Raw genomic sequence first — 20,366 nt, forward strand, 5'->3', positions numbered from 1 at the left:
TGAAGCCATTGTTCACCTGCCCTTATAATTCTGGTATGGAAGAGTGGTTTGATTTTTTAAGGGGTGTTGGTAAAGTTTGGGGAAAGAAGCAGTGTTCAGGGTGAAAACATATAGCTTTCATAAACAGAACAATCTGCTCATATACAAATAGAGTGGGTCCTCTTCTTAAGAAAAAAGCTACAATAAAATGAACAAAACAAAGAAATTGTTATTCGACTGTGAGAATGCCACCCACTGAGTCAATCAAACAGATCTCCCCAGCATAGATCTGACTCCCTTACAATCTGGCCCTGTGTCAAAAGGATAACCTTAGTAAAAAAAAAAATCTAAACTCTATCCTCCACGGTGCATGAACATATACAAACCACCTATTTACAGATGTTCGAGGAAGTCAGTGACAATGTCTTGAAAGGGTACGGTTTAATCTCGCCAGGTGGGATTTCTAAAGAGCTACTTGGGCAAATTCTTGAGAGCAGCCAGAGCTTGTCCACACCACCCAAGTGGCATCTGTGGTCACAAACCAACCACATATTGCTGGCTATGTGCTCCCCCCAACCCCTTCTCAACCCTGCCAGGTAATTGTTCCCCTTCCAACATGCATCCCCAGACCAGGGCAGAGCTGCTGTGGAGTCACTTAGTCCTGCTACAAGTGGCTGTTTGTAGCATCGACCAGTCATAGGTCTGGAACTGACCTTTATAAAATCCTGACTGATGTACTTCCCTCATCCTGACAACTATAAATCAGGGTAGTGCTTGATGTAGAAGAAACCATGACTCACCCCACTGTCCCTTCATCATCTCTCTGCCAGAGGTAGCTGCAAAGGACCAGTCCTGGTAACACCAGTCTTACCCAGAAGAAGAAATTCTGGAGGGGTAAATGGAGTAGAAAAACAACATCCCTGTATCAGGGAAGTTTATAAGGTATGGGGATGAGTAGCAAGGGGAACCACATCATCATTTAAAAAAAACTGTTGGTACTCATATGTAATTTTACAAACAGGCAATGACATCAGTCTGGATGGTTGTGGGACAATTCTGCTCAGTGAAGTACCTATGTTGTATAAGTATCTTTGCAAATAACATGAAGTAACTCTAAATTTACAAGGGCTTACACAACTCCATCCAATTTTTTAACCCACCTATGAGCTTGAATTTTCAATATATATTGCATAGTAGAAAGCTGAGAGCACTGAGAGCAGGTACAGCTTCTTGTCATCTTTTCCCTTCCAGCTCTCAGAGGCTCTTCCACATTGGGCTTTATTGTGACATGCAATGGTAAAAATTAGTCAGAAGCAAGGCGGCCAAGCCCTGGCAATATTGACTATTGATCCAGCTGTACAGAGTCGGATTACTTGGAAAACAACCCTTCAATTTTTCACTCCAGTGACGCTGCGGGGCAGTTGCTTTTAGGATCATTACCCTTGTCTGTAAAATAGAGGAATGTGAGAATGTGTTCGAGTAATTTCTGAACCCATTTGAACTTTGTGGGTTTGAAACTTACTCCTAGAGTCAAATCATTGCTTTCCATGAACACATCACCTCCACAGCTAAGCAGGGCATTCACACCAAGACGCCATGGTTTAGCTGATCTATAAATCAACCATAAATCATCATAATGCTAAAATGAATATACAGAGAAATACCCATGTTGCCAACACCTTATCACATATGAGAGTTGCATTAAAGAAGGAAAATCCAGAAGGCACATGCTTCCTTGTTATATTAACTGGCAAAGAAATTAATGCCACTGATGTGCTAGCAAGGGATGCCAGAACCCTGTCTCTTTAGCAGGCAGTGAAGAACTTAGGCACTTACACAGTTTTTGGACAGCAGGAGCTTAAAGCTTTAGGGGCAGAAGCTGAAGAGAACACAGTCATAGGCCAAGACAAGGAAAAGTTATGTACAACTTTTCCACACTCATGAATTTCCCTTTCATTTCTGTGTCACACAGTATTCTAGACAAGGAAGACAGGACTCATGTAAGGGGAGTGTTAAAGTCAAGAGTAGCCCTAATCCATGAGGACTGCAGGGTACAAGTAGCAAGAGAGTGGGCAGATCGAACACGTAGGAATGAAAACAATCACAGAGCAAGGAAAATTGTGGGGACATTTTGACTGATGAAAGTTAGATGAGGGAGATTTTCTCCAACTATTTTTTCTTCCCTTTTTCATAACTAATTGCTGTACACTCAGCCTCTGCAATGAGACAGCCCTTTCCCCCTGTTCTTTAAAGACAATAATGAGATGCAGCATTTTTTGCCAATTAGTGCAATCTCTAAAAATTCAGTGTCCCTTATCTCCTTATCTCAGCAAACCAGATCATCAAGGTCCATTTTTTATTGGTCATTTCATTTTAAACCTTTTTTTTTTTTTTTTGGGGTGGGGGGTAGGGAGGGAGGAGAGAACATCAACACAGAAGGGTCCTGAAATAGATATCTTGAAATGAAGAAATAAATGTTATCAAATATATTGAAATAAAAATAAAATGGATAGGGTTGGTGGAGCATAGCAGTGCACTGTAAAAGGACTGGACAGACACAAAGATAGCTAGGTATCTCATTTATAGCTAGATAACTCCAACCTGATGGAACTGAAATTTAGACAAGATCTCAATCTCAGCACCTGTGTTTACGAGGCTTATCATAGAAAGCAGGGCATGATTCTAAGATTGAGCTGGCTTAACAAAAAAGAGTTCTGAAGAAGGTAACAACAACAAGAAGACTAACAAAAAGCAAAAAGAAAGGGAAAAAATAATAATAATAAAAAAGAATGTCAAAATAAATCTTCAGAAAGACAGCAAATCAGACTTTAAAATGAAATTAAGAAAATATTTAAAATGTATTCCTGGGTCCAAGGTATAATGAGCACTTGGAATGTCCTCAGAAGAAAGAAAGAGCAGCTGTCAAGGTACAAACTCTGGCTCAAGAAGCTGCTGTTTCAGACTAGGGACTAGAGGAAGATGGGAAGGTATGTCAGACAATGATCCCCCTATATTCATCATATTTGTTATACTCCTTCTCTAAGCATTTGCTGTTAACCACTCTCAGAGACAGATTGCTAGACAATGCAGACCTTCAGTCTGACCCTGCACTGCACCTCTTAGCTTTAAGACCAAAAAGTGATGCATGAAATAAACCCAAGCAGCAAGGATTTAGACACAAGTGGCCATAGTGTCTAGATATTTGGATCTATTAAGAAGTGTGTGATCAAACGCCAAATCCCTGCTGAGGAACCAAAATTGATGAGATCAGTCCAGACACAGGGCTCTAATTCAGCTCGGCTTTCACACTAGAAGTTGTAAAGTAATTTATCACTGAAGAAACTCACATATTTGTAACACATTAGCAAAAATTTCCCATGAATAAAACAAAGGTTTTTATTTTGAAACTTTCCTTCAAACATAAGAAGTCTCAGAGTAGTCTCCCGTCCCCCATAAAATGAAGAACAAAGATTAATTTTCAATTTATGCAGTAATTTTTACAGTCAGGCACAGCAAATAAGATAACAGATTTTCCAGATGTCCGGAGATTTGAGGCATTATCAACAGGACTCGGCTGCCCTCTCTTGTACACAGGGAGATTTGCACCGGGATGTGGAGTTTGAGCCTTAAAAATACATGAGGCTGCTGTGCTCTGTACGGAAGGAGGGGAGGTATAAAATAACCATTCTCACACCAGAATTACTCAAATGAGGCTATAATGTTATTATGTAAAGCTGACCCCATTAGCAATTAATATACTAATGACATTTTTAGAAAAATACTTTATTTTACACATTTCGTCTCTGCAACTTCACCGGGCAAAATGCAGTTCCCTCCTTGCAGACTCCACAGTTCAAATCCAGAGGCTAAAATACAATACAAAGTCCTACATATTACCAGTTTAGAGGGGGACTGGAAGATCTGCTTGTTTATTGCATCAGTTGTCCTTCCTTCAGGTTTGCTCTACCTTCATACAATCATATAGTCAGCCATGACTCCTGTTAGAAACCTGCTGAAACCTAACCCCTTATATGCAGTGCAAAGTAATGGGACTCTCTGTAAATTGAGGGATTTGCCTCTTTATTCCACAACACTCTGTTTTCACTTGCTGCACAACGGCAAATCAGTGAAAGAAAGAAAAAGAAAAGAAAAAAGGCAGTAAATGTGTGTTGGGTCATTAACCTTTTTTACTGTCCCTGAGTATTGAAGCAAAAATAACTTTTTTCTTTCTTAGTTCAGATGAAATGTTAATTTCTATGGAGATTTCCTAGAGTTAATCTCTCTGTTCTTTAAATTGTGTCATAAAAGTGAAACTCTCACCAGTCAGCTGGAGACACTGAATAAACAGGTTATAAGAGTATACTAAGACTTTTTAACTGCTAGTGATAATTTCTATAGCTCTTGACTAGTTTTGCCTTGGAGTGGGGGAATTCCTAGGGATCACATATAACAGACTTTCTGCTGTGGAAATGAAGTATTATTACTGCTATGTCTTTCTTTTACCTCCTCCTCAGTCAACCCCTTTTCATTTGTCTCCTGGCTATTGACCCAAGGTGCTTCTATAGTCCTTAATTTCATACAAAAAGCTGGTAGATTGATGGAATGAGCCTTCAAGTATTTTCAAAAGTTAAAATGGCCATGCCTTGGGTAAGAAGGAGCCAGAACAAACCAATAAATTGTATTCCAGAGATGACTTTGTGCTACAGAATGAAGATCAGAAATACAGAATGCAGCTTACGTAAATTCTCTGAATAGCTTGAATATGAATGGGAGGTCCTGTTTTATTTTTTCTTCTGCTGTGATACCCAGCACAGCTTACTGAGGAATAAGGCCAGAAGGTATTCCTATACAAGACATAGGTAGGTAGAGATTAGCAGGCCTAGCGCAAAGGCAATGAACCAAGCCTTGACTTCACTAAACTAAAGACCTGGCCAGCATGGCTGTGGAAACTTGGTGGTAATAGGTCATTAGCAGGCTACCTCCCACCTTGAACCAGGGGAGCCAGAAAGGAACTGTGGAATCACAGTTACCTCCTTGGTCTTCTAAGGTGGAGAATGCAGGCTAAATCTAGACCTGCTCTGGGAAAATATGAATAAAACAGCAAAAGCTGCAGTGACTTGGGCCTTCTCACTGGGAAAATAGTTCCCCCCACACACAGCCTTTCATTTTCCCCAACAACAGAGTCAATTAATGTTCTGTATGGCTAAGCATTTGCTTTAACCACACTGCTTGTAATTAGCAGTGTCTATTAATACTAGGCATCTGAGACCTGCAGGGTTTGAGTAAAAAGTGCCAGGGCTCAAGTGTTTATGAGCAGTTCATATACAGCAGGAAATTTCTTGTTTTTCTTGAACAGTTGCCCTGTCTCTACGTGCCAAAGACTGCACGGTGAATAGTCATTACCCAATTTAATAGAGATGTGGGCTAAAATTTCTGCTACCTGGTTTTACACATAGGCTGTGGTTAGAGGGGAAAACAGAGAAAAGTCTCATTACTTACATGTTGGTATGCAATTTAAGTGAAAGCAAGAAGTTTAAATAAGTCGCTCTATGTCTACCATCTTAAAGCAGGCTTTTAAATTCTTTGCACTGCTTTGGATTAGAGATAGATGGGAACAAATCCTACAGATTCTACAATCATCAATTTTTATGGCAACTCAAATACTACTCTTAAGATGAATTTTGCTTTTCATGTTTGTCTTTAATATTAACAGTGTGGATTTTTGTTCTGATACTTTCATTTTGCAACACAAACCACAAAAACAGAGGAGCTTTTTCTCCCCTTTTTCTTTGTGTTGTTTCTCTCAATAGTTTGATTCCATACCATCTTATTCTCTGTATTTATGATAATTTTTAAGTTTTGGGTGATATTATGATAATTTTTAAGTATTCATGATCAGATTGAGTCGATACTAATTCACCAGGAACAAAATAAAACAAAATAACCTCATAACTATCCTGTTTACCCCTACATTTTATGTACAGGATCACAGACACATTATGAAGACAGGCACAGACAATATGCTAGCAATCTGGTATATCATAACATTTGGGTTTTCATGATTTCAAGTCTGTATTTTGAGTTTGTTCACAGCTCTGCTGAACGGAATAGGAATTAGGTGAATTAACTGAGCCAATGCACAAGGCTCAGGGCAGTTTACTACATACCCCGATGTCCCTTAGAAAAAAACAAATGACAGAAACTGAAAGGAAAGTTACCTGAAGAGCAAGACAGTCTCTATCCAACTTTTTACTAAACTCAGCTCTTCATCAAGAGATCATCTACATGGTAGAGATAAAACCCATATGGAAAAATAATTTGTTGCAGTCTTTCTAGTCTCCTTTTTATCTCACATACGGATATTTGGAGTTGGTCCATTTTGGTTTTAGGAAGGAAGGAAGGCAGGAAGGAAGGGAAGCAAAAAAAAAAAAGAAAATTTGCTCAGCTCTGCCAAAATAGAAGGTTTCAGATATCACAATCTGTTGATGCAAATTCATATTGTGTGTTTGACACTTATAAGGAAAAACTCCAATTTTCCTTTTTCTCTGCAACGAGAAATTGTGCACAACACTTTTTTTCCTACTAAAACAAAGAAAAAAACCACCATCAACAACAACAAATAGTATTACATGAGGGAATTTTCTAGATGGCTGGCTAAGACCACTGAGGCACAGATTGCTTGTATTCATTTGCAGCTTAGATTTCCTATATGAAAGTCTTATTCCCTGCCCAAACAGGTACTAATTACCCCCCCTAAATCTTGATCAGATTAAAGATTTAATGGCCATGAGGGCAACTGGTCACTGGTGCAGCTTCTCCCACATCACACGAGAAAGACTGGATCTGTATATCACTGAGGTGAGAAGGAGAAAAAAGGCACAGGATGCATTAGCATCAAATCTGTGTGTTCTCCTGATAGACCTCAGGGGACTCTTGGGATCAGCGTCTGACAAAATTAGCTGGGAAAGGACCAAATGAGGAGTGACTATAGTTTACTTTTCCTGGGAGCTGTAAAAAATCTAAATATACTTTCAACTTGTATTTCCCACCTACAAAGTTCCTGAAAAGCATATACCAGTAGGTGAAGGAAAAGCCTTGGTAGCAAGAAAAAAAAAATCTATTGAAAAAAGCTAAAATAAAAAGTCATGACTGGATGATTTGTAATAATGCATATATTTTTAATGCCTGCTGCAACGCTGCAACAACTGTAAAAGAAAGTGGTGGATTTGTCATCTCCTGCTGTAGCCAGATGGGGAAGCAAATCCTCTGTGTAAGATAGGCCTTTGTCAGGCTAATCTCTGTGGAAATGGAAGTAGGCAAGAACCTATAATTTATGCAAAGATGCTAATATGTCCTTTCAATGTAAACTGTATAAAGGTGGAAGAATGGCAAGAAAACAAAGACCGTCTAGCTACAGACTACAGATAGATGTTATTTACCCATGAGTTTGAGAAGCGGAATTGCTTTTCCTTTGGGGATTTTCCTTCTCCCTGAGCTTGAACTAATTCCAAAGGAAGAAAAAGATTGTTCCAGAGGTGAAGAAAAAGATTGTTCCAGAGGTAAAGAAAAATACTCAGAAGTTTCTTAAAATAGCAGAAATAAAACAAAACAAAACAAAAAACTGCAAGCAAAAATATTGCCAATGGCAAAACTGTATACCAAAAACAAAGATTTAAATTTAGAAATGATGATACAATGGCACAGGTAGCTGTGGAACAGATTTTCACTCCAGATATGACAACAAACCATTTCCATTTTACTTTTTTTGTCTTACAGTAATGTGGCAGATTTACTCCTCTTCATTCCAAAGCCTCTATTACAACTGAAGGTCATGTAAATTTCTAGCAAAGACAATACAGATAAAATTGTATCATCCTCCCTGAAGGTGGATTTTAGATCCTTGATGTACATTAGCAGGTGTTCTGAGAATCTGAAATTGTCAAAGTTGTAATTCAGCAAAGAGAAGTCTCGAGCATAAGAACAATACTACAAAACTTAACAAAACAAAAAAGAAAACCCAAAGCTAAATCCTTAGCTTTTAAATTCTTGTAATTATTTTTATTTTTTTTTTCGTAAAGTTTCTTGATACAGAAATGGAATCCCTAGGGATATCAATCTAGTTGCCTGACTATGGATTAAGACCTGGAATGTGCAAACAAAGGATTTTTTTATACCTTTGAACACTTGAAAAGCCAACTTCCCTCAAATGGCAACCTCTGGGCAGTTGAACACTTTATATCTTTACCTTTTTTTGAGTTCTGTGTAATATGTTTCTAAAATGCTCTTTTATATATGCCAAATAGAAGGGTTAAATGTTTGTACATATGCCTTATTGGAAAAAGAGAGAAGATACAATATCTTTTTGTATTTAGTATCTTACTATATAACATGATATAACTACAAATGTATTGTTTGAATTTAGAAAATAATTTGGAGAAGGATTTTACTTGAACAAGTGACGAGGATATCAGAAAAGTTTCATTATTTGCACCTATTTTTAAGTACTGCACTTCAGATTCTGAAACACCAGTGGACCAATTTTTTTTTTTTATTATTCCACTGCGAAATGAAATGAAATGTTTTCTCATTCCTTTGCTACCCTTCCTGAGTATATAAGTCAGATAAAAAGGAAGGATGAAGACTGTACTAGTTCAGACTAGCAATTCAGTGTGGTGTACTAAAACAGGACATTGTACAGTGGGATTCCATATGTTTTGTTGAGATTATGCGGACACTAATAATTTCTTGTCCCAGCATTTTAAAGTACCAATTTTGAAAATGTGTTTCTTTGATTAGGGAAAAGCTGTTGAAAATTATTTTGGAGTGTTTTAATACACTCTTTTTCATTTTTTCTCTCTCCTGAATGATTGAGTAATGAAATTTAGTATCAATCAGTACTAAAACTCTAAAATAACTGCTCTTGAATAAGTGGGTCACATAAAGCAAGTTGTGGTGTGCTGTGGTGTGAGACTGCTACTGGCATGAATTCAGGCAGAACTACATTACATCAAGCAGTGAAATGCAGCTTTTGTGAGTTGCATGGTTTAGTCTAACTGAGCAAAAAGCATAGCTCTTTTTACCCTAGGTTTTATAAAATGAGAGAATATGAGCATCAGGGTGTTCAGAAATAGCCCCTTACAAAGATTATATTCTACTCCTTTTCTTTGCTTGAATTCTTCCAGACTTCATGAAATAGAAACCAAATGATTGAGCAAATTACTTCAACCTCCAGTTAAATTTCACATGCTAATATTCTGGTTGCACCATTTTCCCCACACAGCCTAAAGGCATCCTCTTGAAATATATTTGTCATCATAACAAATTCAGTCTCCTTATAAAAACACCTTTCACATTAAGTGCCCTTTGACATAAATAATGAAGTGTTGGACATAAAGGATTGCTCTAGGTACAAATGAGGGCAAAAAGTTGTTACTGGTAGGCTTTAAAAGGTCATGTAAGTACTTTATGGTTCTAGCATGGTTTGGTTTGAACATTTGTCTATGCATACTCATGCAAGTACATATGTCTGGCACGTCAGTTGCTTGGAGATAGGTACTTTCACCAAGTGTCTCCCTTTGACTCTAAGGACGTTGTTATTGCATCCCTTCTTTCCCTTGCCCCAGCAAGCCTGATGGAAGCTGAATCTCACACCTCTGCCATGGCTCTTGGACATCCATCTCTCAGACAACATATATAAGATCTTCTCCACCATCACAGTGAGATCCTTTCATGTCACCATGTTCCAGCTTGGCAGTATCACCACTTCCAACATACAAGATATAAATAGGAAAGGTGCAGTGTAACTGAACTCAAATTGCATAGCCATGATGCCTCAGCAAAATAATTTACATTAATGCCAACAACTTAGACTGCCTTATTAAATCCAAGGGTATGAGGTGATTATTGTTTGTTCAAACATGTTGCTTCAAAACCCCACCCTTTTATCCAAGTTCATCACTTTTTGTATATACCTGAAGTCAATTCCACTGCCTTCTTAAGGCTGTGTTTGAGGGCTACCAGCAGCAGCACTTTTGAGTAAAATATGGCAAGTGCCCAAGAAGTAAATGGGGCAAGCCTTTTCTAGCTTAAAGAATGAGACACCAAGGAAAAAGGAATGTCATACTACTGAAATGAAGGCATACAAATTATACACTTAAACTCGGAAGGTAACTAGGATCCTCCTATGCAGTGAGTCATGAAGAGCAGGTCTGTCTGGAGGACAAATCAGGGGACTTCAGTTTCTCTGCAAATGATCTTAGCTCCTATCTAAATTATATGTCCAAAATTAGAAGGTGTTCATACTGCCTATAGTTTTAAAAGTGAATATATCACTTGGTGTCACTTTATCTGAAACTGGAAAATGACGATGTAAATTTACAATTTTCTGTTTAAAGAGACTTTTTTTTTCACAGAAGCACAATTTCAGTGATGATATATATATATTACTTATTAATTATTTAAATGGGAAATACGTGATTTTTTTTAAAAAAAAAAAGCTTCTGAAATATTCTGTAATCACTTCTCATGCTTGTTTCCTCACTCTGGTTAAACAAGTTTATATTCTGAGAACATATTGAATCCAAGGCATTTTTACCAGCTACAGTTTCAGGATGTTCTGCTCTTGAAGAAGTCAGATGAGGCTCCACAGATAAAACCTTGAATATCATACTGAACACCTTCTTACCTTTTCTTCTTTTCTTGGATTAAAAAAGAAAATAATAAACATTCAAATGAGCATTTAATCTCGCAACAGGACTTATTACAGTGGCAGAACGATTGCTTCAGGCAAACTGTAAATACCGACATATGTAAACAATATGTGCTGTGTTTAACTGATGTCTAGTTGTGAATTATAATTTATTCTGGAATAAAATGTGACTTTAGCCTCGGGTCCATTGTAAAGAATAATAAAAAACTGAGATGGAGAGAGTGATACTAGAAGGAACTATGTGTCAGAGATGTGAGACTGCAGTGACACAATGATTTGGGAGTAATACTGTCCCTACCCAGGATGAGGATTGCTCTCCCTTGTCTTTCACCAAGAGTCCACCTAAGAAAACTGGGGGAAAAAAACAACGATTCCACATTGTCTTAGACATTAGATCTAAAAGATCTAATGAGGCAGATGAGAAAAGGGGGCTTTGTACGTTCTGATTCACTTTCCAGTCAGAAAAATCCAGACTTTCACCTCCCAGTCTTTCACAGAGTCTGTGAAATGGGCTTGCCTACAGAATTTCACTACCACCGCTGTAAGGCCTTTTCCAATCTAAGGCATTCAAGATCTTCAGTCCAAAGCTATTGTCTATCTGTATCTTAGCCTGGACAGATTTCCCCTTTCGGGGGAGACTGTTTTCCAGAAGGAGACAGCTAGCCTGCGACGCAGGATGAAATGAGTCTATAAATGAAGCTGCCAGTCTTTCCACTTCAACCTCGGAGAACCAGTGTCAGGAGATCATACATAAAAATAAATAAATAAATAAATAAAAATCAGAGAACCAGTCATCACTTCTCATATGCAGTTTTATCTGTGCTCCCACAGTGCAAAGAACATTATTTGCACCATACAGCCAATCTGTAGAAGTGGTTTACAGAGTTTCTTTTGTTCAGGAAATTGCTTCCCAGCATCAGGGACACATTCTTAATAGAGCAGGGATTGACTTCAAGTGATAAACTATCAGGGTAAGATGACTGATGAAGTGGGCCCTTCTTAAGAATGCTTGGTTGTTTAAGTCTTGAAGAAATAATAAAGGCTAAGAAGGTAGAAGTGCTTTTTCTCAGGAGCTGAACAAATGCATTTCTGATGCATTAAAATTACCTTATATATATATATATACACCAGTCTAAGTTTTTATGCTAGATCATTACTCCTAATATAAACTTGAAGAGCAGAAACAGATAAAAGTTGGATGTACTAAATTCTTAGAATGAATCCTATCCCACTGATGTCAAAAGGAATTTTGTCAGTAAATTCTCATTCAAGTCAGTATTTCATTACTACATTTTCCAGTCAAGATAGATTTTAGCTTATCAGAGCAGAGTGAAATTGAAAAGGTGAAGGTGCAAGGAGACATCTCCAATTTCTGGAATGGCTGTGCTGTAAGCAAGAACACAGAGACACAGCAATTCTGGGCATCTTAATAGTGCTATTTCCACTTTTCCTACAGGCTGGTACCGATCTGATATTGATAGATTTTGCTAGCTGCAGTCACTATATCTCTGTTGAATCACTCTCTGGATGCAACAGGAAGAAAACACATTTTTTTTCTTCATCTGTCAAAGACTTTCAGGCTTAAGAAATGGTATGTTCCCTTCTCTATATTCAGACTGTATCCCATGTATTGTATTTGGAAATAGAAGACTGAAAATGCTGCCTAGGATGAGCTGATGTAAGATGGGATTCATTGCAAAGGAAGAAAAAAAAAATCTTTCTTTCATTCCTGTACAAGGATGAGCAGCTGTGAGACAGGACTAGTAGTAATGGGACATGTTTTATTTATTTCTTTCATACCTGTGCTTAAGGCAATAATGGGAAGAAATATGAAGTGTCTTGTGCATCTGCTATGCTGGCCACTGCTGGAAGGTTGCCAGCTTCAGGTCTGCAGGAACTGAATGTATGAGGCTTCACTCCTGTTGCCTAGGCATGCAGCTGAAAATAGCCATGCTGTACAGATGGTGCAAGATTGTGTATGACTCCTCTCTGCTGCCCCATGCATGTTCCCTTAGGGCTACTACTGCTGCATCGCTACAATTGTGATAACCCCGACCTTTTTCAATATTGACTGACATATTGCTGGATTTGGTGATCATTTGAAATTGTCAGCTTTACTTTTCCTCCCTCACTACTTCATTTGGGTATAAAATTAGTATTTAGCAGTAAATAAATAACACTGTTCTTATTTCATTAAAAAGTTCAGAAAAATATACAAAGGAATTTATTCAAACAGGCTTCTAACATCACTGAAGCCACAGGAAAAATAATAATAATAATAAAAAAAAAATCTTTCTCTCATATTTAAGGAAAAGAGAGAGAGAGAGAGAGAGAGAGAGAGAGAGAGGAGAACTAAAAAAGCCACTTAATCCATGAAAACAGCAGCATAGATAGGAAGATACATAAATTATTGAAAGTCATAGTAACAAAATGCTGCCATTACTTTTATTTGTTGTTTTTAATTTCTCCTAGAAGGTCTGAATGGCCTCTAGAGTTCACGGGATATCTGAAAACTCATAGGAAAATATGGCAGAGAGAAGTTAAAAGATCCATATCACATAGCACAGGAAACAAGAGTACTCCAACTTTCATTCTAACCACAAGATGTAGCACCTCTTTCAATATATAAAAAAAAAAAAAAAAGTATATTATAGATTACAAGCTTTCACTACTAACCAAATAAAATATGCAATATAAATAAGAATGTCTTGGGGGAGTCTGTGCTGAAAAATTACACAGTAAGCAGGTGGCAGGGCCCCAGGGTTATGCACAGCGCAGCCTGCCCAGGGTCTTTCACCACAGGAGGACATCAAGAGCCCTGTGCCCTACTAGCCACCCTGCAGTCCTCCCTGCTCTAGGAACAACACCGAACAGGGAGTCCACGTCCCCTGTAATGGGCACGGAGAAGCAGAGTATCTCCAAAAAATTGTAGGGGTTGGAAGGGACCTCGAAAGATCATCGGGTCCAACCCCCCCTGCCAAAGCAAGTTCCCTAGGGCAGGTTGCCAAGGTAGGCATCCAGATGGGCCTTGAATATCTCCAGAGAAGGAGACCCCACAGCCTCCCTGGGCAGCCTGTTCCAGTGCTCCGTCACCCTCACTGTGAAGAAGTTCTTCCGCATGTTGGTGCGGAACTTCCTGTGCTCCATTTTGTGGCCATTGCCCCTTGTCCTATCCCCACAAACCACAGAAAAGAGATTGGCCAAATCCCATCGTCTCCTACACTTAAGATATTTGTCAACATTGATAAGATCCCCTCTCAGTCTTCTCTTCTCAGGCTGAACAGACCCAGGTCTCTCAGTCTTTCCTCATAAAGAGCTCCTACATGGGTAAGAAGAAAACACCACAGAAAGGAGGGTGCTCAAAATCCTCACACCCCCCCCCCCCCTCCATGCTGCTCTACAGCCCGCCGGGGGTGCCAACTTTGGAGTCAGTGGCACGAGACAAAAACCTGCTCGCACTGAGGAGTGCTGCTGCCATAAGGCCGTGTAGCTATGGACCGGCCAGGGATAAGCTCTGGTGGGGTTCGCACCCCAGCTTTGTAGGGCTGCATGGACAAGACAGGCCTGCACATGCAGGCTGGGCCCAGCCACCCCGAAGACTCCTTCTCCTCCCATCATCTTTCAGTGGATTTCTTTGTCTTGGTGAGGCCCTTATCCAACACTTCAGGGTGAATTTTCCAGCTGTGGTGGCGCAGGGTCTGCAGCACGCCATATTAAGCCATGTAAACACCAACCCCCCTCCCACCCAGGTGGTTGTTTTTATTATTTTTCTCCTATTTTTTTTTATTTTTATATTTCTCCTATTATTTCTTTATTGTTTCTCAAGAATTGTTAAGTTCGGGGCTCACACTCCGAAACTCATGCCCCAGACATGGACACCCATGTCCCCACTCCGCGCTCGCCTCAGGCGCACCTCAGCGCGGCGGCCACCGGGTGGCGCCCGCGCCATGCTGGGCGGGCGGCTGCGGGACGCATGAGGCGGGGCTGCCCCGGCGGCCACTACACGCCCCTTTCCGCCCCGGTTAAGCCGTCCTGGGCAGCGCTTTTTTCACGTGCCGCGGCAGGTGGGACGCTGTCCCGCCGCCGAACGGCCCGGCGGAGAGTGGAGTTCACGGAGGGGGAGGAAGGGGGCAGTAGGGGCCCGCACAGCCTCGTCTGTCACGCCGGTGGCTGAGGCAGAGGCGGCGGGTGACGGGAGTGGGGGAGCCGCCTGCTCGGGCTGGGGAGGAGGAAGGGACGCTCTCAAAAAGCCTTAAAAAGCCTCCTGCTGACGAACGCCTTGCAACAGGGATGCACAGACCAAGCGGAGGACTCATTTCGTGCTGATATTTCTTTATTAAAAAAAAAAAAGTCGTTCTTAGAAGTTCGTGAATAAGCACGAGTAACTAAATTGTTGTTAGTGCTTTCCACAGTCGTATTTAAATACAACTACCTGGCGGGGTGGGTGCACGCTTCCCATCCCAAGTTCCTTCCAAATGTTTCCTAAGAGGCCCAACCTATCCTAGACCTTTCAAAGGCACCCACCGCCTCTGCACAAAGGCCGTTTTCCCTTTTTTCCACCTAAATTGCTTCCTTTCATATCTCCCCACCCCCACCCCCCCCAGCTGCCAATCATAGAATCACAGGATCATTAAGGTTGGAAAAGACCTACAAGATCAGCTGGTCCAACCATCCACCTACTACCAATGTCACCCACTAAACAATGTCCCTAAGCACCAGGTCCAACCTCTCCTTCAACACCCCCAGGGACAGGGACTCCACCACCTCCCTGGGCAACCCGTTCCAATGCCTGACTGCTCTTTCTGAGAAGAAATGTCTCCTAATTTCCAACCTGAACCTCCCCTGGCCCAACTTGAGGCCATTCTCTCTAGTCCTATCACTAGTTTTCTGCAAGAAGAGGCTGAACCCCAGCTCCCCACAACTTCCTTTCAGGAAGTTTGTAGAGAGCAATAAGGTCTCCCCTGAGCCTTCTCTTCTCCAGACTAAACCCTAGTTCCCTCAGCTGCTCTTCATGGGACTTGTGTTCCAGGCCCTTCACCAGTTTTGTAGCCCTTCTCTGGACATGCTCCAGGGCCTTGATGTCCTTGTAGTGAGGGGCCCAAAGCTGAACACGGTACTCGAGGTGTGGCCTCACCAGAGCAGAGTGTATTGGGACAATCACCTTCCTGGTCCTGCTGGCTACACTATTCCTGATACAAGCCAGGATGCCGTTGGCCTTCTTGGCCACCTGGGCACACTGCTGGCTCATGTTCATCAATCAGCACCACAAGATCCTTTTCATCTGCACAACTTTCCAGCCACTCTCCCCCAAGCCTGTAGCACTGCAGTCCTTCCCCGGGAGCATCTGGGAAGAGGCAGCATGAGAGCAGAGCCGGCCAACTACAGCCATGTGTCTTGGTGGGGCAGCACCAATGCCTGTGCCGGCCACAGCTCCTGGAGGCCACCCGAGGCTCTTAGTCCCCAAGCCCACATGGTAATTCAGAGTTAAAGGCACAAGGGAAGAGCTTTTGTGGGATTACAAAAGATTGCATATTTGAGAAATTTAAAATAGCTTTTATTTATTGAGATAGACACTGAAAACCTGAAACTGGACACTGGGGTTGTTAGATTGCTTTGATGCTTTGTGTACAGTGACATATTAGTGTTATGCTGTGGAGAGAAATACTGATCTGTCTTCTTTCAATCCACTGCTACCATGTATCTTGCCACTGTGTCTTGCACACTGAGACATATATTATTGCAAGAGGGCCAGAGATAAAACCTTTAATCACTTACCTATTCATCATCAGCAGTAGGATCTTCAAATTAATGTTAGGATTTTCATTCATTTTGCTTCTGATGTTAGTTAACGTCCTGATCAGCTGTAAGACTTCTTTGTGCTAGAAACGCAGTGAAGGGAAGTGTGGTTTCTGACTAGAAATTTTACAGGCTAATCTGAAACAAATGTAAAACACAGAAAATGCTGTGAACTAGAGACTTCAGCCAGTACACAGCTAATGTCTAAACTACTATGTAGCCTGAAGTACTGTACTTTTGATCCGAGACTGTCCTCTGGCTTTGAAACCACATGTCTTGAGGCAGCTTTTGTTCATACTACTCATGTCTATGCGTTCTCAGTCTCAAGAATAAGATGACTTCATGTAAACTGTATATTGTGAATCATCCCTACCCATTGCTGACTCACGAACCATGTCTTGGCATTGTTTGGAAGAATGGCACGTGTCCCATACCAAAACCATAAGCCATGTAGGGACCTTTCCAACAATTTAAAAATAGATACTGAAGTTGCTGTGCCCTGGAATGCTCCCTGGCACCACGCTTTTAGTATTATTATTGTTGTTATTATTATTACTACTTATTATTTTTACTGGCACCATTGCCACAGGGCAGATTTAGCCTAGGCTAAGGTACAACCATAAAGTGAATATGTGAATACCGTGTTTCAATTCAGAATGAGTCTAGCTGTAGGGACTACCTTTGCACAGAGCTGAGTGTCAAGAGAATGTGGGAATGGAGATGCTGAAGTGTCAGTCAAGTCTTTGGCATCTCTTCCAAAACCTGAAGTGGTCATCAAAGTAATGGCTATACCAGTGGTGGTAGTTTATGATAACTACTGCTCTTTTACAAACTCAGGATATCCTCAAATAATACTAGAAAAGTGTATGTGCAGTTTACAGAGGAGAGGGGTGTGCTTTTACCTACAGTGCGGGAGGGCAAAAAGCATAATTGGTTTTATCTGCACAGCTGTTCCATCCATATCAGGGCTATATCTGGTCTAGAAGGGGGAAATACTTTTTCTTATTTTTGAAGCTTGATGAACAAGGTGTATATGACATAATTTGCATCACAGATTCAAGCAGAATATAAAGAGAGGAAAAGAAGTCAGAAATTATAGTTCCCAGAGGTAAAGGAACTGTTCTGGGCTGTATCACAGAATGAGCAAGCACCACAAACCAGGTTACGATGAGAAATAGATTGGTAGCAGGTCCTGTGGTTACAAGTGTTTTGTTATGATTAATGGCTTGAGGAATAATCTTCAAAGCATATGTATGACACACCATTATGTCTTAGCCAATATAAGACACCTCAGGCCCTTCTTTTAAGAGAGTTTGCAGTTCTTTTGTGACCTTGCTGTTTCCTTTTAGCTTTGTCTGTTAATGCTTCATTAACATCAGTGTCATGCCTTTAACTATTACACTTGTAATCTGAATATCTTTACAGAGGTTGAGACAGCTAAATTGTATATATATATCTCCATGTATCATCTGACTTTGTCATTTTTGATGGGGCCAAATTTATTCCTGTGCAGTTAATCCTTATTGTGGTCTACCTGTACATTTTGGTTTCTTAGCTCTCTCCAGTTGTTATGCACAGAACTTTGCCAATATGGCAGCTTAGCTTTGATCCAGAAAATTGTTCAATTTTCTCTGTTTTATTTTATTTCATTTTTTTCCCCATGTCAAAATGTCATCTGCCCAGTCATCCCCCAAATACTGCAAATTTTACTCTGTTTCCTGTGAAACACTGCAAGAATGAGGCACAACCCAAACAGATATGATATGTGTTCCTCCTATGATGAAACCTAACTATGATTTAAGGGTTGGATAGCCACAGAGAATTATCTGCACAGAAAGAGATGGCCTTGTTAAATCTTGTTAAATCACCTACAAAGGTGTCCTGACAGGCCTTGCAAATCTCAAGCATACCCACATGAAAATGTCACATCCAGGAATATAACACATTTCCTCAGGACTGGACCTACCAAATTGCCTTCCAGTAAACAGCAACATATCTCTCATTAGCGTCCCCTGTCCACAGTCTCTCAAAGACCCAGACAGGTCCAGACCATATGCATGCCAGAGTACCACTGATATATAAAGCAGGTTAAAAGGTTTGGCATTAACCATCTTTCTAAGGCCTCCCTTTTACGTGGTGGAAAACATTTAATGTACGCGTTCATTTTGAGGGTGAGATTTCATGCCTCTACAGGAGAAAAGAGTGGGTTTGTTTTGGTTTTCCCCGTAATGACCACAGACTGTATGTCTTCTGGCAGTTATCTGCATTCTTGAAGCTTCCCAGAACATTGACCTACCCTGTTCCTCTTCAGCCTTCTTCAGAGGGCAAGAGGGACTTCCCTGAATAAATGAATCACAGGACAACTGGGATCTTTCAGCTCCTTGTTGCAAAAGACTTGTTTCACTTTGGTCTCCTTTTCCCCTAAACAACATGCCCTCGTGATGATACTAAGGACATGAACTACTTTGAACTCCACACTGCTTATATTCAAGGAATACAGTAGTTCCTTGTGCTGTAACAAATGGCCTAGATTTTCTGTGAATATTTATACTATATTTCCTTCTTAACTTCACCCCAAGCATGAAAGGTACATTCTAGTAAATCCTGAATTTTGCCTTTCACTGACTGTGGGTTTTACAATGTTAATGCTGTTGCTTCTTCCATAACAACAAATTGGAATTAAAATTAAAACTGATACATTTGTTTTCAGGATTTCTGCCCATTTATCTTATTCCTATAAGCTAAAGCTGTTGTCCATCCCCTGTGTACTCGCTGTCTGTGTTCACTACGCTGGCCTTTGTAAAATCCTACAAAGTGATGCAATCCTTTGCTGTTCTTGCAACTTTTTGTTCCAGATGCTGAGCAATCTGTTTGCTTGGGTTGGGTTTGTGTCTGTTTATATCTTCAAACTTGCAGCTCCGCCTGTTGCCTGGAGCACTTTTCTTGTAACATTCTGAAGTCTTTTTAACACTGGAACTTTGAATTCCTTTTAACACTTCCACCAGCGTAAGTAGATCAGGTGATTTGCCTTGCTTGCTAAATTCCAATCACATCGTCAATGTTAATTATAGTTCTTCTAATACTGTCACGACATGTTTCTTTTCCCAGACCCTATCAGACTGCCAGCATCCCAGCTTTATAGGAGTGATTCATCAGCCACAGGGTTTTCTCAGTTTTGCCTGCCTTGTTGAATAGATCCTACGTGAATCTTTTTAGCTGTCTTAACTTTTCTAAGAATTTTAACTCTAGAGGGATTCTTATGTGCTGTATTCCAAATAAAGTACTTTTAAAATTATTAATTTTTTACTAATTTAGGAGGTGTTCAGAACCAAGGAAGTTACAGAGACCTATTTCTTCTCAGTACCTGAGTCCTAACCAGCCTGCACTGTGGAAACACGACTCTGCATAATGCAGCAACTGATCCCAATGAGCACTTGTCAGAATATATTAAAAATACCAATGTACATAATAAGAACATGATTAAATGGATATATTTCTCAAAAACACACAAATCATTTATGACCATACACCCATTTTCAAATTCCCGGTATGAAAATATTTAAGCTCAGTTGCTTAAATATCTGCTTAAACTTTGGAAAGAAAATCTTTTTGGGAGTCAGATTTACCTTCCCAAATATTTCAGACACTTGAAAATGGGGTGCAGATTCCTAAATAACAGTCCTTCTGAAATTGTTAGCTTCAGTTGTCAAAATGACCATTTCCCAAGGATTCAAATTCCCCACAGTGTGCATTGAGTGCCACCAGCGTCCATCCTCTCTGCACAGAAGGGTAAAAATCTCTCAGCTGGAGTGGAGTGTGGTAAACACTACCCAGTGATGGAGCGTAATTCTTAAACATAACTGCCATTAATTAGCATTGGTGA

This window comes from Anser brachyrhynchus (genome assembly GCF_964034855.1).
Source record: "Anser brachyrhynchus genome assembly, chromosome: 2".
Taxonomy (NCBI): domain Eukaryota; kingdom Metazoa; phylum Chordata; class Aves; order Anseriformes; family Anatidae; genus Anser; species Anser brachyrhynchus.